Below are 27602 nucleotides of genomic sequence, written 5' to 3' on the forward strand. Positions count from 1 at the left end.
TTAAATTCACAAATATGGAACCAGTGAATAATGAGGATCAACTCTATTTATGATTTAATTTTGTCATCCGCCCCTCCCAGGTCTATGGAGAGTATTATAAGAATCATCTGACAATGTGTATTACTCCACTGATTGTTTCATCTAAGATACGAATAGGGGCAATATAAGTGTGATTGTTTCTCAATTATGAAAAAACTAAAGATAAAATCTATGTAAATGATTCTGTATTTCAACTCTATGCAATACTGGCAAGCTTTTATTTTTAACTTTAGCCTATTACAGAAAGGGGTTATATTACTGATTATATGTATGATATAGTATATTTACCATCCATTGTTGCATAACATGTCACCAAAATTTAGTGGTATAAAGTTTTTCTTATCTCTGTAGTCTTTAAGGGGACCGGCACAGCTGAATGGTTCTGGTGCAAGATTCTTACTGAACCTTCCGAAGGCGTGACTGGGACGGAAGGATCACCTTCCACTTACTCCCTGGGCTGTTCACCGAAAGCCTTGATCCCTCATTCCTTTGGGCCTCTTGGTAGGAGACCTTAAAGAACCCAAGAGGGCTCTCCCAGAGTTGCTGAGCCCACAGTGATTAACTTCAGCAAGTGATGACAAAGAGAAAAGGGGTTCACATGCCTTGTGTAACCTAATCTCAGGGGAATTATATCATCATTGTTGGTTACACAGACCAAACATGTCACAATGTGGGAGAGGACCTCACCCACAAAGATGTGAATATTGACTATACCAAAGACACAGGAATCAAGGGGAGCATCTCGGAGAATGGACACCAGAGAGATAGAGTGTTGTCTATTGGTCCCTAAACCTCAGGGCAATGTTAACGTAGAAAAATTGGTTAATGTTCTAGGTTTAATACACAATTATGCTTTTAATATATGCCATTTAAAATATTATTACATCTTGATAAAAACATAATTTTTGATAATTCAAATCCATTGATATTTTCTATACTGCATATAAATTAATCAATAATTAAATGGAATTATTTAAAAAGTATTTTTAATAACAATCTTTCAAAAGTACTTTAATAGGTCCTTTTATGCAAATAAATCACATTAAGCCCTATTTTAAACAAAGCATTTCTCTATACATTAAATATTAGGTAGCTTTAAGAAATCTGACAAAACCCATTCATTTATATGTTTTTCACTCATTCATTCATGTATTTCTTCATTTAACAATCATTTATAGAATGCTCACTACATGTCAGATACAGTTACAAGCACCAGAAATCTCCTAATGATAAAAAAGACAAAAAATGTTACCATCATGGAACTTTTATTCTCGTGAGGGGAGACAGATAGTAAGCTTATTAACAAGTAAAATAAAATATATGTTTTATCAGATATTGATAAGTTACATGGAGGAAACTAAAACTGAATTATGAAAAAGATACTGTTAGGGATGGGTGAAATTTTAAATAAAATTATTGGGCAAGACCTCAGTGTCACTACCTAAGGAAAGACAAGCAGGAGAAAGGTACTGAGGTGTAAACATTCTTGGGATGTGACAGGTTTAAGCAACATTAAAAGAGACTATTTGGCTGGAACAGAGTGAGTGAGCAAACAAGACAGAGAATAGCAGGAAATAAGGTCAGAACCAGGGGCCCATTTCATTGTCTAGACCATCGGAAGGATTTCTACTTTTTTTTCCTTTTTTTGAAACAGAAGAGAAGCCATTGCAGAAACACACACACATACAAGAAACAAAGTATTAGTTATAATTCAGTTAAAAAAATCATAGTGACCAATAATGATGGCCCGTGATATTAGTAACATCTATAAATTCAACATGTTTTCATTTAAAGCCCCAGCACACTTTTGTGGAACTTGACAAAGCAATTCTCAAATATATTAGGAAGAAAAAAAGGTACAAAAGCAAAACATCTGAGGAACAGGATACATTCCTGTTACACCTAACATCAATAATGGTTTTGAAGGTTTAATAAAGCCGAAAGATACAAGTTCTTTTCTGATGAGTTTGGGTGATGGCAGGAGGAGATAAAACCAACAAAAAAGTAAGTATTTAACGTATATTACAGTATATGTGTTTATTGTTTAATATCTACTATAGTTTGTTAATTTGAATTATAACCATAAATATAGCAGCTGCTATTCATTAAAGCCCTTACTTTATGCCAAGCATGACATTATATGTATATGTCATCCGTTTTATTCTTGGAAATCATCCTAGATACTTTGGCTTGTTAAATAAATCAGCCGAAAATAAAGCCTTTATCTCATAAAATGATAATGTACTCATACGAGAGAAAACTGAATGATAAAAAATTAACCATTTTCTTAATGTATTTTTATATTATAAACTGGTAACTAAATAGTCTGCACACCTGCTACTAGTAATTTGCAATTATCCAGTGCTTGAAATTCTGTAACATGCATCATAAGCCGAAAAGCAAAACTTACTCTCAAAAGAGAACACAAAATAGAATGCAAGTTTTCACTTTCTTTGAGCAGCCAGATGGCTCAGAATTATTTTTCTGCAATTGAATATAAAATAAATAAAACTGAGCAAATTGACCATTTCAGGCTTATAGCATGTTTTTATGATTTTTAAACAATGAGGGAGAATGTATACATTTTTAAATCTACATATCCCATAGAAGATTGTTTAAATAATACATAACGCATTTAAAGCGTGTTCTTAGCAAAGCCTTATACAATTTTTCTGTTTAGATACACTTATTTAGGCTATAGGTACACTCTGACAATCAACAGGTTATTTTTGCAAATTGTCTGCATATATGTAGACAACCAAAAGTTCAATTGTTCAAAAATAGGCATTTCAATATAAGAACTGAAAATGCATGAACAGACGAATGGGATTTTAAAAAGCATAATTTGTGTGGAGGACACAACAAGGGTGACCGAGCATCTGGTTTGATCTTATTCCACTTTCTTTTCTTTTTCTGTTGCATGATAGCAAATAATAGCAGCTACGTCACAGGGTTTGCATGAGAATTTAATTAAGTAATCTTTTTAGAACGGAATTAACTCTAAATTATCATTAAAAGTACATAGCAGGGCTTCCCTGGTGGCGCAGTGGTTGAGAGTCCGCCTGCCGATGCAGGGGACACGGGTTCGTGCCCTGGTCCGGGAAGATCCCACATGCTGCGGAGCGGCTGGGCCCGTGAGCCATGGCCGCTGAGCCTGCATGTCCGGAGCCTGTGCTCCGCAACGGGAGAGGCCACGGCAGTGAGAGGCCCGCGTACCGCAAAAAAAAAATAAAATAAATAAATAAATAAATAAAATAAAGTACATAGCAAACATTCCATAAGTATATCAAAATGAGTAGAGTTCCCTGTGCTATACAGTACGTTCTCATTAGTTCTCTATTTTATACATAGTATCAATAGTGTATATATGTCAATCCTAATCTCCCAATTCCTCCCATCCCCCTCTTCCCCCGCCTTGGTATCCACACATTTGTTCTCTACTTAATGCACTGTGGTGACCTGAATGGGAAGGATGTCCAGAAGTGAGAGGATATATGTATATGTAAGGTTGATTCATTTTGCTATACAGTAGAAACTAACACAACATTGTAAAGGAACTACACTCCAATAAAAATTAATTAAAAATATATATATATCAGGGGCTTCCCTGGTGGCTCAGTGGTTGGGAGTCCGCCTGCCGATTCAGGGGACACGGGGTCGTGGCCCGGTCCGGGAGGATCCCACATTCCGTGGAGCGGCTGGGCCCATGGGCCGTGGCCGCTGGGCCTGCGCGTCCGGAGCCTGTGCTCTGCAATGGGAGAGGCCACAGCAGTGAGAGGCCCGCGTACCGCAAAAAAAAAAAAAAAAAAAAAAAAAAAAAAATATATATATATATACATATATATATCAAAATGAAAAGAAAAAATAATAACTGAGTACTTATGATTTTTGTTAATAATCTAAATGATTTTGCATTTGTGATACATATATTTTGCATGAACTATTTTCATCTTCTTCAATGCGTAGGTTATCTGAACACATATATCAGTACACATGATGTTCTGTAGATCATTTGGTTAATATAAATGATTAAATCAAGTGAATAAAATAAACTATTAAGTACAATATCATGGCTTTACTTTGTGCTGTTTCTACACTTTTCTAGATGTAGCAATAAAACAAGGCCAGAGTAGTGAATGTCAACTGTATGGAAGTTGCTGTGGGGAGGTGGGCTGATATCAACCCAGTAAAGCTTCAGTGTTCACTCTTAGACTTTAATCCAACTGGTACAGGGAAGATAGGAAACAACAGCTAGGCACTTCTGGTACAGAAAGACAAATACTGTATGATATCACTTATATGTGGAATCTCAAAAATAAAACAAACTAGTGAATATAACAAAAAAGAAGCAGACTCACAGATACAGAGAACAAACGTGGTTACCAGTGGGGAGAGGGAAGGGGGAGGGGTGATATAGGGGCAGGGGATTAAGAGGTACAAACTGTTAGGTATAAAATAAGCTACAAGGATATATTGTACAACACAGGAACTATAGCCAACATTTTATAATAACTATACATGGAGTATAATCTTTAAAAATTGTGAATCACAATAGTGTTCACTTGTAACATATAATATTGCACAGCAACTATACTTCAATTAAAAAATAATAATTTGGATCCCTGAGAAAGCCATTCTGACCTGCATGTCCAACAATGACCCAAGCATAAAAATTATAGATGAAGATAGAGAATAGACAGATGATAAATGATGGACAGATAGGTAGATAGACAGACAGACAGATGACAGAGACAAAATTCACATCTCGGCACACTCCAAGTTCTCACCAAAGGTATTATCTATCTTTCTAAATCACAGGGATAGTTTTTAGCACTGACTATTCTTGATCTTTGAAAAGTATTTTCCACAATGGTCCCCCCTCCCTGCATTTCTCACATTCTCCCCACTTGACTCCTATTCCTTTGGTCTTCTTCCAAAATATCTGGCTAATTCTTCTTAGGCTCATTTTTGGAGTCTCTGTATCCAACTATCTTCTCTTCTCACTGTACTGTCTTTATAAGGCAAACTCATTTCCCAGATTATTAAACAGTATGTTAATAGTAATAATAATAACTGATATGTAGAAAATCCCAAAATCTACATCTCTCTTCAGACCTCTTTTCTGAATTTCAAAACCACAGATTCTGCTGCCTACTCTCCTCTTCTACTTAGAGGTTACAAAGGAACCTTGTAGTAAACATGTCTAACATAGGACAAGAGTTTCCCCTTTACACCCAATAACACCCCAGAGAGCACACACAAGATCCTTTAGTCTTGCTAAAGGATCCATCTTACACTGGTCTAGCCATGTACAAGGCATTATTTATTTTTCCGACTTCTAAACTTCCATTTATCAGCCACTTTAGCTTCCAAATGGCTGTCGTCCCATTCACATGTTTATATCCCAACTCACACCACCATAACCTGAGCTAATGATGTGTCTCTTTGGCTAATCTAATAATTTTCCCGCAGTTCAGCAACATCCACTTTTTTTCATAAAATAAAATGTCTTTACCTTGGGGGTTATTAAAGCATAAATGTTGCTCTTAAAGAAACAAATGAAAACAAAAGTGCAGTGGCTTCCTATTACACTTAGAAGAATACCCGTATCTCTAGCACAGCCCACAGCAGCACTGCTTCAACACCCACACATTGGTGTCTTGGGAATCAGCATTGTAAACAGGCATCCCTTATGCTATATAAATACCTTAATGTGTAAAAGCCATGGCCTCACTGATTAGGACTTATATGATTCTGCTCATCACATCACTGTCTTCCACACATTTCCCCTCTAATTCTCCCTGGAACCCTTGCCAGTCAGGTCATTGTCTCCATCACTCTGCCTTAACCATTCTTTTCAGAGTCACAAACAACTTCCATCTGTCGAGGCAGTGACACCAGTTACATCTCCAGTGGACAAGTCCCACTCTATGAAAATAGGAAAGAGCATGTCAATATCTGCCACCAGGAGCAGCCCTTACAAGATGTCATTCCGCTATAAGGTTTGGAGATGGCGGGATTGCCAAGAAAGACAGGACTCACACAGGCACTGGAGGGCACAAGGCTTTACTGCAAAGACATCAAAGAGCAAGCTCAGCTGCAGTAGTGAGCATAGGTGCCCCCTGTCCTCTTGAGCTGCAGGCAAAAGACCCCCAATAACTCCACTCAGAGAACACATATAACATTGGGTCTGGCCAGGTGCACGTGACACACAGCCTTGGGTAGAAAAAGGAAGTACCCATCAAACCCAGAAAAGAGAAAGACATTCTCCATGCCCCCCCCCCAAAAAAAAGTGATGTGCCCCACACAGGCTGTGAGGGCTATGCTCCACGTAAGGAAATGTTCCAAGCCAGAGGCACACTCTTATGCAACCATGCAAGGGTTAGTTCCCTGTTTATGAGTTTTTGACACTCTTTTTCCTGAAGAGTGAAAAAAATTCAAAGTTGGTGCTAAATTTCAACTTTCTTGGTACTAAATTTTAACTTTCTAAGTTTCTCAGCGGCATTTGGCAGAACTGATCGTTCCCACTGTGACGTTCTCCTTGTCACTCCATATCTGAGACAGTATTTTCAATCTCAGTTAATTTAGATTTTACCTCCTTACAGAGTTCTGAGCTCACCAACACATCTAAAATGGCATTCTCCTCTAGTCCTTCTACCTTGGTTTATTTTTCCTCAAAATACTTATATATTGCATAAATGTATATGCATATATATGTTACATATCTGTTTATAATCCATCTTCCAAAATATAGTATGAACTTGTGACAAATGGGAGTTTGTTTTCTTTAGTTTTGTCTTGTGTTTCTGTGTTTAAATAAAATTTTACTTTTATTACAATTTTAGATTTACAGAAAATTCCAAAGAGTAAAGAGTTCCCATATACTACTTATTAACATTTTAATTGTATACGATGCATTTGTTACAATTAATGAACCAATATTGATACATCATTATTAACTAAAGTTCATACTGTATCCAGATTTCCTTAGTTTTTACCTAATGTAATTTTTCCTGTTTTATCCCAAACAGGATATCATACTACATTTATGAGTTGTCTCCTTAAGTCTCCTTTTGACTGCGACTGTTCCTCAGACTTTGTTTTGATGATAGTTTCAAGGACCATTAGTCAGCTATTTTGTAGAAAGTTACTCAACTGGGTATTTGCCTTGATTTACTTTCTTGTGATTAGACCAGGGTTACATGTTTTGAGGAGAAACACCCCAGAAGTGCCATTTTCTTCATATCAAAGGTGAATAGTACCAACTTGACTTAACACTGTTGATATTGTTAGTGATCATTTGGCTGAGACAGTTTGTCAAATTTTTCCACTGTAAATTTACTGCTTGATTTCTCATTTCCATTCTGCGCTCTAGATGGATGTCACTATGTACAGTGTTAATTTACACTGAAATAGTAAGGAGATACACTCTACCTCCTAGATGGTAGGGTTTCTACATAAATTATTTGGAATTCTTCTCCCCCATTTATTTGTCTATCCAGTCATTTTTTAAATGTCAGAATAAGCTCCCAGATATTTGTTTTATATTTTTGAATATAATCTAACGCTACATTATTTGTTTGGTTCCAGCTTTGGCCATTGGGAACTTTTTCAGTTGGTACCTGTGTTTCTTTGATTTACCCTCATCATTGAGAGGTTTGGGGGCTCTTTTTAAAGAGAACGTCCTTATTTTTATAAGCTCATCTTTTAAAGGATAATCTCCAAGCTCATTTTATATATTCCTAACACTAGTCTTAGAATTATCCATTTCTCCAAGGAACCTTAGTTCCTTTTATCAGAGAATAGTATTAGAAATTAAGATCTGAGCCCTAAGGTAGCTCCTCTCTTTATGGATGTCATTGATTCTAGGGCCACTCAGGTGACACAGCAAGGAAAGTTATGTGAATATGCTAACCTGTCTGTATACATTTATCTATAATATTTCTATATGTAAACATTTATATCTATATTAAGATATATATGAGTTTATACTAATGTATCCAACTCTACTCCATTATTACAAGGATAACCCTAGCGGCTTCCCTGGTGGCACAGTGGTTAAGAATCCGCCTGCTAATGCAGGGGACACGTGTTCAAACCCTGGTCCAGGAAGATCCCACATGCTGCAGAACCACTGAGCCCCTGAGCCACAACTAATGAAGCCCACGTGCCTAGAGTCGGTACGCGCGCTGCAAGGAAGAGTAGCCCCTGCTCTCTGCAACTAGAGAAAGTCCATGCACAGCAATGAAGACCCAATGCAGCCAAAAATAAATAAATGATTATTTTTTTAAAAAAAGGATAACTGTAGTCCTCTCCCCTTCCTTATATGTAAATTCTCACTCCAACAGTGAGAAGACTGACTCTCATCATCTGCCATCCACTTACTTAATTGTTCATTTCCATTAAAAATGTATAGCGGTATCCGCATATCCTGTTACCTCATGTCCGCATCTGAAACAAATTTACCAACTAGTGTGCAGGGCTTACGTACAGGTCCTTTTGCCTTTAATCTTTCAGACTCTATTTATTTCCAAATTTATTTAGGTCAGCACTTCTTTCCCCAACACCTTCAGTGAGGTTGTTTCATATGTATGCAATACAGTTAAACTGCTTTGTCACATAGTCTTGATTTTCCAGAATATCATATCATTGGAAACATACAGGATATAGCATTTCAGACAGTTTGTTTCATTAGCAAACTGCATTTGAAGATTCATTAATGTCTTTTCATGGCTTGAGAGCTCTTTCTTTTTATCCCTGATAAAAGTCCATTGTGTGGTTGTATCAGAGTTTACCCCTTCACCTACTAAAGGTCATCTCCGTTGCTTCTGAGTTTTGGCATTTATGAATGAAATTGCTATAAACATTCATGCGAGGGTTCTTCTGTGGACATAAGTTTTTAAATCATTTGAGTAAATACTTAGGAGCACTGTCATCTCATTATATAAGACCACGTTTACCTATTTAAGAAACCACTAAACTCCTACACCATTCTGGTTGTACCATTTTGCATCTGTTGCTCTGTATCCTCACCAGCGGCAATTGATATAATCAGTTTCTTTGGTTGGTTTTTTTTTTTTTTTTTTTTTTGCGGTACGCGGGCCTCTCACTGCTGTGGCCTCTCCCGTTGCGGAGCACAGGCTCCGGACGTGCAGGCTCAGCGGCCATGGCTCACGGGCCCAGCCGCTCCGAGGCACGTGGGATCTTCCCGGACCGGGGCACGAACCCGTGTCCCCTGCATCGGCAGGCGGACTCTCAACCACTGCGCCACCAGGGAAGCCCCTGTTTGGTTTTTGTAGCCAGTCAAGCAGTGTAGCCAGTCTAATAGTGTATAACAGTACCTCATTTGCTTAAATTTTCAATTCCCTAATGAGATGTTGAGCAAATTTTGTTGTTTATGTGTGTGTGTGTGTGTGTGTGTGTGTTTAATCATAGTATTTCTTAGAAGAGTGACTAGCATAAAATAGGTACTCGTTAGATATTTATAAAATAAATTATGTATAAGCACGATAGAAACTGTAATTTTATCACAAAAGCAAGTTCTTTTAATTGAAAACAAACTATAAGTCCCCTGAATATTTTTATCTGTACTATCAGCTCATACCCCAGGATTTAAAGCATACCATATATCAATATATCGTCTGAAATTAAATGATATGGGAAAAAATGTTATTTTAAACAAATTTAACATGAAAAAGATTTGTAAATAACTTTGCATAGCTAGCTCTTTGAAAAGATGTTTAAAATATTGATATTTAGGGCTTCCCTGGTGGCGCAGTGGTTGAGAGTCCGCCTGCCGATGCAGAGGACACGGGTTCGTGCCCCGGTCCAGGAAGATCCCACATGCCGCGGAGCGGCTGGGCCCGTGAGCCATGGCCGCTGAGCCTGCACGTCCGGAGCCTGTGCTCCGCAACGGGAGAGGCCACAGCAGTGAGAGGCCCGCGTACCGCAAAAAAGAAATTGATATTTAGTTTTCAATAGTTAGAACTGAAAAATAGAGAAATGCATGCACAAATAAATTCTGTTGAAATATTCTATGCATACTGTTATATCTTTATTTTCATTTTCCATATAGCATAATATCTTATTACCAGAGGGTTATTGTAAAAATAAAATGTGGTAAAATATACAAGATCTTTAACCATTGACTCAAGTACAATATCACGGGTACAAAGTATTGTTGTTGTGACTATAACTATTATTTTTAGCAATTCCTTTTGATGAGGTATCAACCCATAACATTTTCTTAATTAACTTTTCTTAAGTCACTTCTATTTTTTGTTGATCTTTTATTCTTTTACTATTGTCTTAATATCTTTACCCATTATCTATCATTTTTTTTACCTTTTTTTTTTTACTATTTACTTTTTCCTTTTGAATAACCTTTTATTTTTCTTTACTTTTAAAAATACAAAATATATTCTTTATAACAAGAGTTCTGTTAATATCTATATAATCAAGCTACTTTCTAAATTTGTGTATATTTTCTGTGAATTTCTCCTTTAGTTTTGTACTAACCATCAGTACTGTAACTCTCAATATTTATGTCTTAAGAAATCGTATTGTTAGTTTAATATACCATATAATGTAAGGTATTAATCTTTTCATGGACTAAGGACTTTGGGATGTTTATTTTGTTCATGGATGATTTCTAAAATCAGAAATGAAAAATACCTAATGTATTTGTATTAGTCCATTTGAAAATGTTCATGACAAATGAAAATTATACGTGATAGTTTAAATATTCTCTAAGTACAAGACTTTTAATATACTTCATGAAATATATTTTAAGAATGTATTTATGGCTTCCCTGGTGGCGCAGTGGTTAAGAATCCACCTGCCAATGCAGGGGGCACGGGTTCAAGCCCTAGTCCGGGAAGATCCCACATGCCACAGAGCAACCAAGCCCGTGTGCCACAACTACTGAGCCTGCGCTCTAGAGCCCATGAGCCACAACTACTGAACCCACATGCTACAACTACTGAAGCCCATGTGCCTAGAGCCCGTGCTCCGCAACAAGAGAAGACACCACAATGAGAAGCCCACGCACCGCAACGAAGAGTAGCCTCCGCTCACCGCAACTAGAGAAAGCCCGTGCACAGCAACAAAGGCCCAACTCAACCAAAAATAAATAAATAAATATATTTAAAAAAAAAGGAATGTATTGAGCTTACATGTAATAAAAAACCTTGTTATATTTTAACACATGCACTGATATATCTAATAGGTAATTCTAATATTACATTCAATCAGCATACCAATTTTTATATACTCTTTAAGATTAATTATATTTTTTCATTTAATTTTCTCTAAAATATGCTGATAAAATGTTTTCTTTTATTCTAGAAAATTCTAGGTCTTTTTAAACCACATTGACAGCTTAGTAATTATATGCTAATATTGCTTGAGTGAATTTGTTTTTAGGAATTTTGCCTAGTATCCCAGTGGGGATCCACTCTACCTGCACAAAACAATATTCATGTTTAACTATATCAACATATGGGATCTGTATTAGTTATTTATTGCCAGATAATAAACCATTCCAAAATTTAGTGTCTTAAAGAAACAATCCTTCTATTTGCTCGTGGTTCGATTATCAAATTGAGCTGAGCTCCACTGTACAGTTTTCCTATTGGTCTCATCTGTGGTCACTCATGAGACTACAGCCACCTGGCAGCTTGACTGAGACTTGTTGGTTTAAATATGGCTTCACTCATATGCTTGGCAGGGGTTCAGGCAATCAGTGGGCTATGTTTTGCTAAACAGTCTCATCCAGGATGCTAAGGATACTTCCCTAGGTGATAGCAACATTCCCAAAGAGTGACAGTGGAAGTTGCAAGTCTTTTTTAGAACTGGACCCAGAACTGTTACGTTTGCCACATCCTATTCATCAAAGTCCAGCCCAGATTCAAGAACGTGGAGAATGGACTCAACATCTTTTTTTTTTTTTTTAATTGGAGTAAAATTGCTTTACAATGCTGTGTTAGTTTCTGCTGTACAATGAAGCGAATCAGCTATATGTATACTCATATCTTGTTGAGACGTGTAGTGCAGTCACATTACAAAAGAGTGTGTATTCTGGGATAGGGAGAATCTGTGACCATATTCCCAGTTCAGAAAAGACTGCTGTGGAGCATAGCGTTGCTAGAGTATCTGCTCCATAAACTGGTTCTGCCATTCACAGTTTCATAACCCAGGAAAGATGGCCTAATCATTTTGAGACTAGGTCTACCCATTTAGAAAGCAAATATAGTTGTTTTGAAGATTTACTGATATAGTTTATATACTACTTAGTACAATGTCTAGCATAATTACAAATGTTAATTATTAATAATGACTCTTTCTAATATTTTCTTGGTGGTTTACACCATCTTAGATATTCTTTATATTTTGCTAAACAAAGATATGGTTTTCTCACTTCAAAGAAGAGCATTTCTTCCATAAGATAGCAAAATACCAGAGTAGTACAATCATGGCAAGAAATAAGGAGTAAGTAACATGAAGCAGGGCTGAACTCATTGGCAACAACTTTATCATTTCTGTCACCCATGCCTGCCATTTGATTATACACTGGAGACTGAATCCATTTTGAAGTCGGTTAAATTCAGGTGCATAAAGGAAGGAACAGATTATGTATCTTTATGACCTTCTTTCTCCTTTCATCTAGGCTGCTTACATTTTTAGACTTCACTGCCTCTAACTCAAATGTGTTGCTTTCTCTTCGAATCCTTTCAGAATTTAAATGGATATATTAAATTCCCTTCTATATTAGGACTCTCCTGGCTGCTAAGTACATAAATTCAATTCAGACTGGTTTTAAAAGAAATGAATTTATTTTATCACCATCTGTTATATCAAGGCATATACTAACCCAGGTGCATTTTTTGACTCACTAATAAATCAGGACATAGACTGAGCCTATTTTTGTGTCTTTCTGTATCTCTCTCTCTCTCTCAACTCCTGCCCTTCTGTCTTCCATTGTATTGTCAGGAAAACACTTCTAAAATGTGGCCATCTAGTAACTATAGGAAAAACATTTAGCTTTAGTGAAAGTCACAGCTCCAAATTGGTAACTCAGATCAGGTTTATGCCTCAGCCAATCACTGTGATCAAAGGTGATTGTGTCCTTTGAGATGGAGGTATAGAACAATATTATTGTAGGTAAAATCAAGTCACTGTTTCCAGAAAAAATGAAAATAGATGCTGGATGAACACATACAACAAATATCCAGTAATCTTTTACCACTAGCACAGACAATGGCTTTCAATTTACTGTAGATTGAACTTTTGCGGTTTTATCAAACTTTCCTTATGTCTATTTCTTTCTTCTACTATATCTAAACCAAAGATGGAAACTCATCAGACTCCTAGAAGCAAATACTGCCTTTTCAACCCTTGATTGTACCCAATATTTCTCATGAATCTGACTGCTTCATGCATTGACCACTATGTCTCATCCAAATTCTAGAAATTTTTCAGTTTCCATGAGGCTAGAAAGCAGCAGGATCTTTATTAAAGTTTTCCATAATCCATCCAGGTATAAGAATTTATGTCTGTCATATAAACCACATCTATACATTTTAAAAATACTTTTACACAGTATTTCTCACTTAATGACTGAGGAGAGAGTGAAAATAAATTTGATATGGGTGCATGTTGGTAAAAAAGGAACATAAAAATTTTGTGATCTCTTCCATTTTTCTTCAAACCCTCACAAAAATGTACTCTTGTCTAAGCCAAATAGTTTAAGAAGGATACAACTTGCAAACAAATAAATAAACATACAGAAACACTCTTTTTCCCAATATGTTTATTGTTATATATACTCTAAAGATATATACTTTAACAATTTAACTGAATAATTATTTATGAAATATAATATATGACACACTACATTCTTGAAGAAAAACATTGAATATTTCAATGCCATTAAATGTACTTTCAATACCACAATGACTTAACCATTTCCCCCCACCAAATAATCCCAGTCTTCTTGTATATTTTTATTGTTTTTATACTTTTCCTTATTATTAAAATGTTTTGATAAATAGCCTTTAATAATATATGTTCATGCATTATTCACATTTATTCTTAAGATGCATGTTTGCAGCATAAAAGACCACAGTAAATTTTCTGATGCCCTTTATCTTTTTGTCTCCTGGTCAATATTACATACACACTTGGATAAGCCAAATGCTATAGGATGAAGAGAATAACAAGGCTAACAAAAACAAAACAAAATAAAAAGACACCAAAACAATATAAAATATCTAAAATTCACTAAGAAATTCACTGCAAAGTTTTAGTAATTTTTTTTCAACCAGTAAATGGAGGTGGACTGACATTCTCAAGGAACTATATCAGGATCCAAGAAACTGAAATGAAATTCAGATTGTAACACAACCATCCCATGAATTAATAACTCACTTTTATCTACAAAACCCTAGAGGTGGCTTTGAATTTATTGATTATCTTTCCTTTGTATTTCAGCCAGGTTAGATTTTGGGAGAGAGCCTCCTCTAATTTCTGCAAGGGAGAGAGAAAGATTTATGATGCTCCTATCTAATCAATATCTCAGGGGTAAAGGATGGGCATTGTCTCGCAGTTAAGTAAACCATACACAGCACCTTTGTGAAAAGAGTCACTGAATTTACTCTATGTTAGTCATTGTCTCCTTGGTCACACAATACTTGCTGAAAAAAGACTAGTGTGGGATATTTCTCTTCTATATAAAGCCAGCAAGACTTTTGTGTCTCTGGAACAAGAGATATCATTGCATGTAATATCATTGTGTTTTATAATTGCTCATAATGCTCTTTCTTAAATTTAGTTTCTCCTTAGGTCAAAATTTAATGAAAATTCAATCAAAAGTATGTAGGAGCTTCTCATGTTATTTTAGATGTACTGATTTTATACTTCTTTTCTTTTCCATAAAATTTTAGAATTTAAGGACATATATAATCACACATGAATATTTTTGTACACTGATCCATAACAGTTTTAAAATAAGAAATGAAATATGCATATATTTTATATATGTATATATGCACATATAAAGCATATTTTTAAACAAGTGCTGCTATGCCTACACTGCTAATTACTACTGCTCTTGCTGTTAGTGTTGTTACTAGTGATATTATTAGCAATTCTTTTACTACTGATAATGATGTAAATCTTACTGGCCTAGAGTTAGTTTGCTAAAATTTTAATTAGACATAAATTTTTAATTGTATCAGTTTTTTCCTACATTTATTAAAATGATTGCATTATTTTCTCCATTATTCTACTAATACAATAGATTACATTTCTGATTTCCAAATTTTTTCTGGTATAAATCATTTTGTTCATGATTATATTATCATTTTAAATTATTGCTGAATATAATTTGTCTAAATTTGAGTTGTGATCATTGCACTGATATTTATGAGACATTTTTTTCTGCAATATCTCTTACGTGTAATGTTGCTGTTAGGTTTTATTATCAAAGGTAAATTGAAAATAAGTTTCTATAAGAAAACAGTAGCGTATCTTCATGACCTTGAGGTATGCAAAGATTACTTAAATTGTTTAAAAATGGCACTAAACATAAAAGAAACAAAAAGATGAATTGTACTTAATATTAAGGATATCTCTTAATCAAGATATACCATTAAAGCATTAAGATGTTCCATCATGTATATCTGAAAAGCAACTCTTAAAAAGAAATATTCTAAAACTATCAATAATTGAGAATAAAGAACTTGATTTTTTAAACAGGGCTGATCCTTGATCAGGCATGTCTAAAAAGAGTATAGTGGTCACTCAGTATCCTTGGAAGATTGGTTCCAGGACACCTTGAAGATACCAAAATCTACAGATGCTCAAATCCCTTGTATAAAATCATGTAGTATTTGCATGTAACCTAATCACATACTCCAGTAAACCTTAAGTCATCTCTAGATTACTTATAATACTTAATACAATGTAAATGTTATGTAAATAGTTGCTGGTGCCTGACAAACTCAAGTTTGCTTTTTGGAACTTTATGGAATTTTTTTCTTCAATATTTTTGATCTGCAGTTGGTTGAATCCTTAGATGCAGAACCCGTGGATGTGGAGAGCTTATTGTATATTCAAATGGCCAATATGTATGGTATTAATCATTATGGGCATGAAAATCAAACCTACCATGAAACCAACACACATATGAGAATAGACAAAACTTAAAAGATTGACAATACCAAGAATATGATAGAATATGAAGCAAGTGAAAGTCACCTACATTGCTAGTGAGATTATAAGTCATTTTAATCACATTGAAATCTTGTTTAGTGGCATTTACTGTTGCTAAACATATGCCAACCTCAAATCCAACAATTCTGATCCTAAGTATATGTCTAAGAGAAACGAGTGAATACATTCACTGAATAGACATAAAAAATAATTTCAAAAGTTTTATTTTTAATAGTCAAAATAGGAAGCACCCTATATGTCTTTCAACAGAATGGATAAATTGTGACATATTGTATTATTACAATGGATACAAGTAGCAACAACAAAAACAGACTACTGATATATGCAAAAACATAGATTAATCACAGAGACATTGTATTGAAAAGAAGCAGATAAAACTTTTTTTTTGGCCATGCCATGTAGCTTGTGGGATCTTAGTTCCCCAATCTGGGATGGAACCCGTGCCCCCTGCAGTGGAAGCGCGGAGTCTTAACCACTGGACTGCCAGGGAATTCCCCAAAACAACTATTAATTGCAGAGTTTTAGTTATATTAATTCAACAACAGTCAAAACTAATTGAGGTTTTTAAGTGTCAAAACAGGGGTTACCTTAATTGTAAATTAATTTGGTATGGGCACAATGGAAAATTCTAGACATGTTCTATAATTCAATAATTTGTGTGTTTTTCATTAGGATATAAATTTCACTGAGCTGTACATTTAATATTTGTTTATTTTACGAACTACGCTGTATGTATTTGCAATCACAAGTTAAGAGAAAAACAAACTTGGCATCCATTGACAGTCATGTTCATTTTAAAGAGTGAAGAAGCAGGAAATGCCTCTCTTTAGTATGCTTTCCAATGGTCTTGAGGGGGAAAAAGTAAGGGAACAGTCCATTTTTCTCCCTTTTTATTGCCTAACCCGATACTTTCAATCAGTGTAGCAAGACTGTAAACAGGCTACCGATGTTCCTGAGTTATTGATTTCCTCTGTCCTATGATCACACATGATGATATAAGAGTTCTGTTGATTTATTGCCATTGGACATTTTTTCCACTATAAATATAAACACTTTTCATATGTAGTTTGCTGGGAAAAGGTAGGAAGTACTAGTTTATACCATTCTTATTTTGGCTCTGTCATGTCTTGAATGTTTATTTCACTGGAGGTCATGGGTGAGTCAGGAAGAAGAGACATAAGTCAGATGTAATTTACATAACCTGATTTGTTCTGCCAAAATGCTGTTGAAGTTGTTTTAGGCCCACCAGCCTTTGATGAGCATTGGCAGCAGAACTGCCATATATGGTTTAGCAAAAACATGTCATTTCGGTGAAACAAAGCTAGGCAGAAGACTACAGTAGTGGGCACATGGGATCAGAGATAAACCATGTACGGACAACAAGTAAAAAATCCATGAGAATTTCCAGTTTTATTTGTTGAAAGTTGGATTGGAGATGGGTTTTCTGCAAGGTGGGTTTGCACCGAGAGGTGGATTGAACAGAATTCTGGGTAAACACGAGTTAGTTGAGATAAGAAGTAGAGAATGTCTGGATCGAGCTGGGGATATTGGAATTAACCCAAAAGTAATGTACATAAAAATAAAAAGAGAAATGAGTAATGGAGTGGCAGTTCACAGGTTGAGTGTACAAAGACTAAGAGGATACAATGATCCTTGATTTCAACACCATTTGATGAAGAATATTTCCCTAAAATGTGTGAAAATTAATATGTAACAGAAAAAAAATAAGGAAAGATATATTTGTGCAGAAATATAACATCTTTTTACTCATTTTCCCATCAATTTTAGTAATATAATATCTAAGTTTCATATAATTATCATGAATTGCCATTCATATTTTAGTTAGGACTTAAAATTACATATAAGCCTTATCTTTTAAACTTTGGATAGATTTTATATTGTTTCCTTTATGTACTTGTTTCATTTAAAAGATCCAGTTGTGGTATTCTAAACTTTATGGTTTGACAGAGCCCCAAAATAATAGGAAAATATTTGAACAACTTTTATAAGAAGTATATAAAACTAGTAAATAGTGGAGCAAAAATTAAAACCCAAGTCCTGGACTCAAAGTCGAATGCTCATAAAATAATTTAAAAGTTCATTTGTTCTTTTTAAAATTTATTGCAGAAGCATTTTATGATTTGGAAAGCACATAACAACACTAACAAGAAAATGAAAATGATGGTTAACCTAACTCAGAGATAATCGCTCTGAAATGTATAGAAGATATACATATATAGGCCTTTGTCTGATATAACTATTTACTTACATATAAAGATGTACAATTTTACAATATATTTTAATATTTTAAATAACTTACTCTGTTAATCTAATAATCTATTACTTTATCTATACAAGCTACTGCATTTTCCTTTGTATGGAATTAGTATATCATATTTAAACAATCTCCAAATTTTAGTAACAAGAAATCTCTGATTTTTGACATTCTAAATCCTAATGTAAAATACCTTTGAACACACATATTTATATAATTTCATGATAATATTCTAAAGATAAATTCCAAATTCAGATATATCTATTTGACCCACTTGGAATTTATTTACTGTGTGTTATCAGAAAGAAACTCTGTTTAACACAGGGTGGCAATATTCCTGATATTATATAATAAAGGCTGATTTTTTTTACTTCTGTTTTGAAAGATCACCTTTTATAATAAATTTAATACATATAAAAACTAAAAACAAAACAAAGCATTACTTCATTTGTTTTTTTGTTTTTGCTAGAATATTCATAGAAGCTTTATTCACAGGAGCCCCAAACTGGAAACTACCCAAATGCCCATCAATGGTAGAACACTAAAATAAATTGGAGTATATCTACAAATGAAATGCTCCCCAGCAATAAGAATGATTGCTCCACAACTATATAACAACAACATGGATGAATTTCACAGACATAAAGTTGAGCCAAAGAAGCTTCCTACAGATTGGCACTGTAGAAAGTACAAAAGCAGGCTGAATTAAGCACTACTTCATTTGTGATAATTTAGAAATACATTTTAATATCATATAGCGCAACGAACTGTTATTAAAACAGTAGTTCTGTAGACTTTCCAACTAGGAAGAGCAAAAATAAAAAAAAAAGAAAAGAAAGCAGTAATGCAAAAGGATTCAGAAAAGGAAGAAAATCAGACAGAACAGAGAAATAAAAAGCTGGGGAGGTGGAGAAAGGAATTAAAAGACAGTAAAGTTCTATGACCCAGTCATGTTTATTTAAAATTTGTAGAAAATGTGGGAAGCAATAACTAATTAAAAAAAGATTAATGTCAATGTTATCATCTTGAGACCTATAAAAATATTAGGAGACAAAGTTAATTTATGGCAGGAATAGGCATTCCAGGTGCACCCTGATATTTCTGGTTCTCTTCCCCTTGTGGCTACAAGAGAGGACTTCACTTTTTCACTCCATTGACGTTAGGTGTGATTATATAACTTGTTTTAGTCAATGAAACGTGTGTCACTCCTATGATGGAAACACTTAAGAGCCGTGGGTAATCCTACAGGTTTTCTCTTCTCAAGCAACAGTGATTATAAAGTGGTTTTGATGAGAAGATAATGGAATGGCAAAGGTAAAAAGTCCCTGGACTGCAGTGTGACCACCTGAAGGGTAATTGCCCTGGAGAGTCAGCAGGACCCTGCTCTTAGGAGATTCTGTATGAACAAGAAACAAACCTGTATTATGCCAAGCCACCAGGGTTTTGCTACATTATAACTGGCTCAAGTAATGAACAGGGAAAACTGTATTGCCCATAAATCACATGGATGCCTGTTCTATTATAGCAATGATATATTATTTTAAACTGTGAAATGACTTCAAATTAAACTATGCCATTACAGTAACAATATTCTTAGTAAAAAAAAGTAAACATTCTTAAACCAATATGAAGAAAGGTTTATTTTCTGCTATCCTCTAGTTTTCTTCCATTTTTTTACCCTAGTGTAACGGTCATTAATAGAACTTGTATGGTTACCCCCTTCTGATACTATAATATTTTACTAATTTAACAGAAACAAAGTAACATGTAAAATAAGTTTGTCCTCAGATTTGCAAGTTTGCAAATTCCATTTTATATGTTCATATATTGAGAAACAGCATCACTCTATACATATAATGGAGCAATGGTAAACATCCCAGAATACTCCCAAAATCGTATCACCATTTTTCCTTCCTTGCAGGAAGCCAAAATTATCATAATGTTTTATTAATAGCTATATCATTAAAAAGATATCCAGACTAACTTAAATATTTAAAATGTGAATCTGAAACCTCTAAATCAACTAAGGCATGTGATTATGTTATTTACCATATTTCTATAATACTTTAGAAAACTTCCAGATTGTGCATATCCTTTGCTGAATGGTTTAGAACTCATACTGACAAAACCCCCTAACACTTCTTCTAAATGCCAAGAAAATTTTTAATAGACCCGTAATATTTTTCTAAACAGGTCATGTGCAGGTGACTCCTGGTTGCAGCCCGCAGTGTCCTGATTTTATTGAGGCACACCGTTTGGAAGACAATGTTGCTTCTGATTCATCTACTCTGCAGTCTTTCTTTAACCAAGTTCAATATATACAACATCGTGACCCCTCTATTACAATCCCCAGGTGCTGAGCACCGCTAGAGAAAGCAATGTCCAGGAATCTTTCTCACGGTACAATTCAATTCTTTCTCATATCTTATAAATTGGTTATTCCAACACTTGTATTTAAACACATTTCTTGCCTCTTCAGTTTTAGAAAGGTAATTGTAACTCCTACTATTCAGAAAATACCAAGAGTCACCAATATTCAGCATTTCCTATCACCTACAATCTGTATCTGTCCTTTTTATATCGTCCTTCTGTTTCACTGGAAGAAGCATGTGTCTTCATAGCCATAGTTCACACTTTCCCTCTGCCAATCTTCTACAATGTCTTGCTAAATCAATGATCTACTTCACCTACAATTCTTCAACTACTCCTTCTAGAGTTTAGCTTTTGTAATATCAGCATATTTAAATATTTCTCCCTAAATGTTAAATTAAAAGAAAGAGGAATTCTAACTTCTATCTTATCTCTTATTTTCCAGCAAAATTTTTTGAAAAAAGTTATCTATATTATGTGCCTCTAATTTCTTACCTATAATTCATTTCTGAAACCAATTGATTTTTCAAAATCTGGATGAATAAGAAAACAGAGACACTGCTGTACCTATAAGCCACCCCTGACCAAAAACAGGTGGACAATTTCTAGTCCTTATCTTATTTTCTCTGTCTTTTATATTGACTAAACTATCCTTCATAAAATTTCACTCTACTGTTTCTTCTGTGGCAATACTTTCAAACAGCTTTATTCTTTCATATATTGTAGTCCCCTATTACTCTTATTCATGGTAAATTTTTAATCAGTTCATCCCTTAAATATCGATGTAACTCAGACATCCATCGTCAGTTCTCACATCTTTTCATGCCATTTACTTGCCTGATTCATCAAGTTTTATATCAACTCCAAATCCTTATGCATAACTATTAGTTGACACTTATTTCTTTATTCATCTATTGAAGACTTACTAAGTTCAAGGTGATTATCTGTGGGATGGCAATATTGTGGAAACCAACACACACAAAAATGCCTCTGTCTTCAAAATCCCATCAGTAAAAATGCTAAACAGTTGAAAAATGCATCATTGGCTGCATTTATTAGACTGACTATATTTATTTTAAGTAGTAATTTCTCATTTCTCCTGCTGTCATTTGTTTTCAAACATTTTTTTAATTGTTATAATTGTTGTGTAAGTTGGTTAAATAACCTCTGATATTACTCATTTGGGAAGTTTTCAGTCTGGTAAAAATTTGTTAACTTCTGTAAGTTTAGTGAAATGTCAGCTAATCCCTTTTAGCAAGAAAATCACATAATATTGGAACATTTCCAGACAATTATTTCAAAAATGTTCTTTCCACAGCACAAGATTTTTTTTTTGGTAAATATTTTATCACTCATTATTTTTTTAAAATGACATCTTTATCTTTAAGAGAAGGTTTAGGTGTGTTTCTCTTCTCAAAAATCCTTGCAAGTTACTGCAATACTGAGAGCTACTTGCTGACAAAAGAGTAATGGCCAAAAAAAATTAAAATAGTTTATATTTTTGTGAAAGAAAACATGCATGACATTTTTAAGCTTCAACATTCTTTGAAACATTCAACAAGAAAATTAGTAAGCCTCTGAACAATCAAAATAATTTCATGACTTTCCTCTTTTTTTCAGATTTTGATTTCCCGTTTTAAAACAGCTTTATTGAGGTATAATTTCCACCTGTAAATTCACCCATTCTAAGTGTATAATTCAAAGATATTTTAGTAAATTCACAGAGGTGTGCAGCCAATCACCACAATCCAGTTTTGTTTTAGAACATTTCCATGACCCTCCCCCAAAACATTTCCTGTGCCATTTACAGTGAATCCCCATTTCCACTCCCTAGAAAACAATTAATTTGCTTTCTATCTCAAAGAAAATTTAGAGCAGTTTTAAGTCCACAGCAAAATTGAGAGGAAGGTACAGAGATTACCCATATGCCCCCATCTCCACATGTGCACATCCTCCTGCATTATCAACATCCCACACCCGAGTCGTCAATTTATTACAACTGATGAACCTGCATTGACATAGCATAGCCACCGAAATTTCATAGTTCACTCTTGGTGTTGTACGCTCTATAAATTTGGACAAACGTATATGGCATGTATCCATCATTTTGATACTATTTTAATATCACACAAAGTATCTCACTGCCCTGAAAAACTCCTATGCTTTGCCTATTCATATTTCTTCCCCAACACCTGGCAACCACTAATCTGTTTACTGACTTCATAGTTTTGCCTTTTCCAGAATGTCATATGGTTGGAATCATATGGTATGTAGCATTTTCAGATTGGCTTTTTTCTCTTAGTAATATGCATTTAAGTTCTCTCCCTGTCTTTTCGTGGCTTGATAGCTAATTTCTTTTTAGCCTTGAAAAATATTCCATTGTGTCAATGTGCCAAAGTTTATCCATTCCCCTACTGAAGGACATCTTGGCTGCCTCCATGTTTTGACAATCATGAATAAAGCTGCAGGTTTTTATGTGGACATAGGTTTCCAACTCATTTAGATAAATACCAAGGGGCTCCCACCTCTTTTTGATTAAAAAATATTGTAAATATTTTGTTTAATTAAAAAATTAACCCATGTAAGCCACATGGGAGAACTAGAAGGGACAATACATTAAAAATTAGCAGATATTATTTTACTCTTATTTTTATAAAAGTAAACAATAGTTTATTATGTGTGTTCTTTCCCCACTCAGTGGATTTCCTTGCATAATGCACTATGGCAAGTACTACTCTAAATTCTGTCTGGGAACTAAAAAAACATAAGTGTCATCATATAATTTTCATCTCCTTAAATAATTTAAGAGTTTTCAACACTTTTGAGCATAGCATTTAATCTCTTTAGCTTAGCAAATAATGGTGTCAACATAAGGACTTTAAAAAAGTATTTTCATATTCTTTTTTTCCACTGACCTATCTGAAATTTCTCCCTCAATCTTCCACATACCAAGTTATTTGCAGTTTATTCAAAAAGTCTTCCAGTTTTTTCTGTCTTTACATGACCTTTGCTCTGCCAGTAACTCTTCCTGTCCCAAGGATTTCTTCATCTAGCTACTTCTCAACTAGAAAAAAATTGTTCAAGCATCTAAATTTTTCTAAAAGACATTCTCTTTAACCTGGATGTGTTAGATGGCTGTGACCTTCCTTCTTTAGCACTCTTCTGCATCTTTCACATCTACCTCATTGAAATTTAATTATTGATTTATTACATTATATCCTCCCCCTTCTAGGCATAATGCCTAAATCATCTATGGTTTTTAGCAAATTAAAACTTCTCCTCTTCCTATTTTCATGGACTCCTGTTGAGACAATATGCTAAGCACAACATTTATATCCTGTCTGTAACTATGTGATATTTTGTTTCCAACAATCTATATTGAGACCCTCGCTGAGTTTATTCTTGGAAGATGACAATCTTCTAATAATTACAAACATGGCAACCTTCCTAATCTAAGTTTCAAATTTTGGGACTGCTGACTATAATCTTAAAGTACGCCAAATAAAATACAGAAAGCAAATTATAGAGCCTAGAAAGCTGATTTTTTATTTTCTTTCCTAAATGGCATACAATAACTTTTAGGAGACCTGCATTAGATCACCGGACTGAGGTTTACCCTTAGCACAGGAGGCGTATTTGGTTGTTTATAACATTACAAAAAAGGCGGAGTTAATGTCTTTACAAATTAGTTCTTTTCTTTATATTTAAGCAAATAAATAAGGCATACTTTTAAATGCCTAAATATTTTTGTCACTTATAGTAGTTGAAAATATGATTTGTCTTTGTTGGTTATGTATGGTTTACTTCACACACACACATAGAGTAATTGCACTGATATTATCTTTAGCCTCTCGTAGTATAATTATATTTCAATTTAGGTCATTAAGAAAAAAACCTCTTGGGCTTCCCTGGTGGTGCAGTGGTTGAGAGTCCGCCTGCCGATTCAGGGGACACGGGGTCATGCCCCGGTCCGGGAGGATCCCGCATGCCGCGGAGTGGCTGGGCCCGTGAGCCATGGCCGCTGAGCCTGCGCGTCCGGAGCCTGTGCTCCGCAACGGGAGAGGCCACAACAGTGAGAGGTCCGCATACCGAGAAAAAAAAAAAAAAAAAAAAAACCCTCTTCAGAGTAGTGCTTGATTTGTATCAGAATTCATTATTGTATTAAATTGAGACTTCTTTGACCTGGCTTCAAAAATTCCCTGTCCTTTTCTCAAGATACACTGTGCAAGATATCAGTAAAAATAAGGCTGACTCAATGTCCTCTATTTTATGTGTTTACTCTGAATTTATAGCTCCTGGCTTTCCTCTTGTCACACAAGTAAGCAATCTTATTTGATTTTATTTTTTCCTCTGTGTTCATGTGTCTAAAAATAATTGGAACACTTAAGATCTCTCTTAGCAAATTTCAAATACATAATACATTATTATTAATTATAGTCACCATGCTGTACTTCAGACCTCTAGAACTTACACACCTTATCAGTTTGGACTCTACCCAACCTCTCTCCATTTTCCCCACTCCAGCACCTCGCAACCACCATTCTACTCCCTGTTTTCCTAAGTTCAATTTTTTCACACAATATTTTTCTTTCTGTGTCTGGCTTATTTCACTTAACATAATGTCCTCCAAGGTCATCCACACTGTCATAAAAGGCAGGATTTCCTTATTTCTCATGGCTGAATAATATACCATTTATGTACATATGTATGTGTATACATATATATATATATATATATACTCACACATATATGTGTATATATCACTATTTTGCAATCCATTCACTTAGGACATTATTATGACAACTTAGGTTATTTCTATATCTTGCCTATTGTGAATAATGCTTCAATGAATATGGGAGTGCAAAATGTCTATTGGAGATCCTGATTTCATTTCCTTTGGATATATACCCAGAAGTGAAATTGTGAATCATATGGTAGTTCTGTTTTTAATTATTTGAGAAACCTCTATACTGTTTTCCCTAATGGCTGCACCAATGTTCATTCCCACCAACAGTGCACAATAGTTCCCTTTTTCCCCACATCCTCACCAAAAATTGTTTTGTTTGTTTGTTTTTTGATGATAGCCATCCTAACAGGTGTGAGGTGATACCTCACAGTGATTTTGATTTGCATCTCCCTAACGATTAGTGACATTGAGTACCTTATAACATACCTTTTGGCCATTGGTATGCTTTCTTTGGAGAAGTATCTATTCAAGTCCATTTCCAATTTTTTAATAAAATTTTTGTTTTTTGTTATTGAGTTACATGAGTTCCTATAATGTATTGTACACTTAAAATTTGCTAAGAGAATAGATTTTAAGTGTTCTCACTTTATGCACAGAAATATTAATTATATGTCAGGTTATGGATATGTTAATTAGCTTGATTGTCGTAGTCATACAAAGTGTACTTATAGCAAAACACCCTGTTGTATACCTTAAATACATACAGTTTTTATTTGTCAATCATAACTCAATAAAGCTAGAAATAAATAAAAATAATTTGAAAAGTACTATAACTTTTTGATATGAATACATATATATATATATTGGTTTTTATATGGTACATATTTGTAATACACTGGAAACAAAAATACATTATTTAAGTGATTTTAATATATATTTTTGATACTTAAGCCATAGAACACTGTACCAAATTTAAAGAACCATATTCTAAACTGTACAGTTATTTTATTACCTAATTTGAGTACTACTGATAAAATAATTTATATTTAAATATTTTGCTATTATGTAGTTGAAAAATTAATCACATAATTGATGAACAGCTTTTTGTGAGAATGTTATAACAACTTTAAAATATTAGTTTAATCATATAAACTCTTTTATGTCTAATGTTTCATTGCTGTGTTATCTTTCATAGGTTCCAGGATCTTAACTCAGGGAGAAAATGTTGCCGTTGCAATGTTTTGTGTCAAAAAAGTGCCTGGGGCGAGAAGTTTTTCCTGACAAATTGGATTCTCTGTTTCTACAATTCCATGCATCATGCTATTTTTTCACCCCTGCTGACATAGTTTATGATACATATTCTATTTTTTATTGCGCTTTTATTTCTTTTTCTTTTTGTTCCTTAATATCTTTAAGACAGTTTTCCAAGCCAATGACTCATGAAACTAAAGTGTCTACCTCTCGTCTAACATACGATTTGCCTGTTGTAGTCTGGCCAATTTAGTATTAGTCTCTTACAAAACCCTCATGAGGAAGTCATTTTGCACACTTGAATAATATGCATCTCAGCTCTTTGTTGGCATACTTTCACCTGTACTTTAGTGTGGAATGTAATGTGTTCCTAAGCATTAGTTCTTGGATTTTATTTTCAATATAATGGCCTATTTTCAATACCAGAGCTAAGTTCTTCCCCCACCCTCCCTCAAAGTAAACAAATAAATGACATTCAGAATAAAAAGAGGAATTCAGTTCACAGTTACCACATATTCCACATTGTTTAATCCTCTAGTTAGTCTAGTACTTGTTTCTGCTAATGGCACTAATAAGCAACTGACACAAGAGAATATTATGTGCCTAATATAACATCAAGCTCAGAATAACAGGGCATATTCTAAATAGACTAATTTTTAAATAACTTCCTATGGTCCTATCAGTCATTGATGAACATAACTCAGATTTTTTAAAACATTAATTTGCCCACTATATTATGTGTATCAA

The sequence above is a fragment of the Monodon monoceros genome, unplaced genomic scaffold, assembly GCF_005190385.1.
Source record: "Monodon monoceros isolate NGI ecotype Baffin Bay Population unplaced genomic scaffold, NGI_Narwhal_1 Super_Scaffold_18, whole genome shotgun sequence".
NCBI classification, from domain to species: domain Eukaryota; kingdom Metazoa; phylum Chordata; class Mammalia; order Artiodactyla; family Monodontidae; genus Monodon; species Monodon monoceros.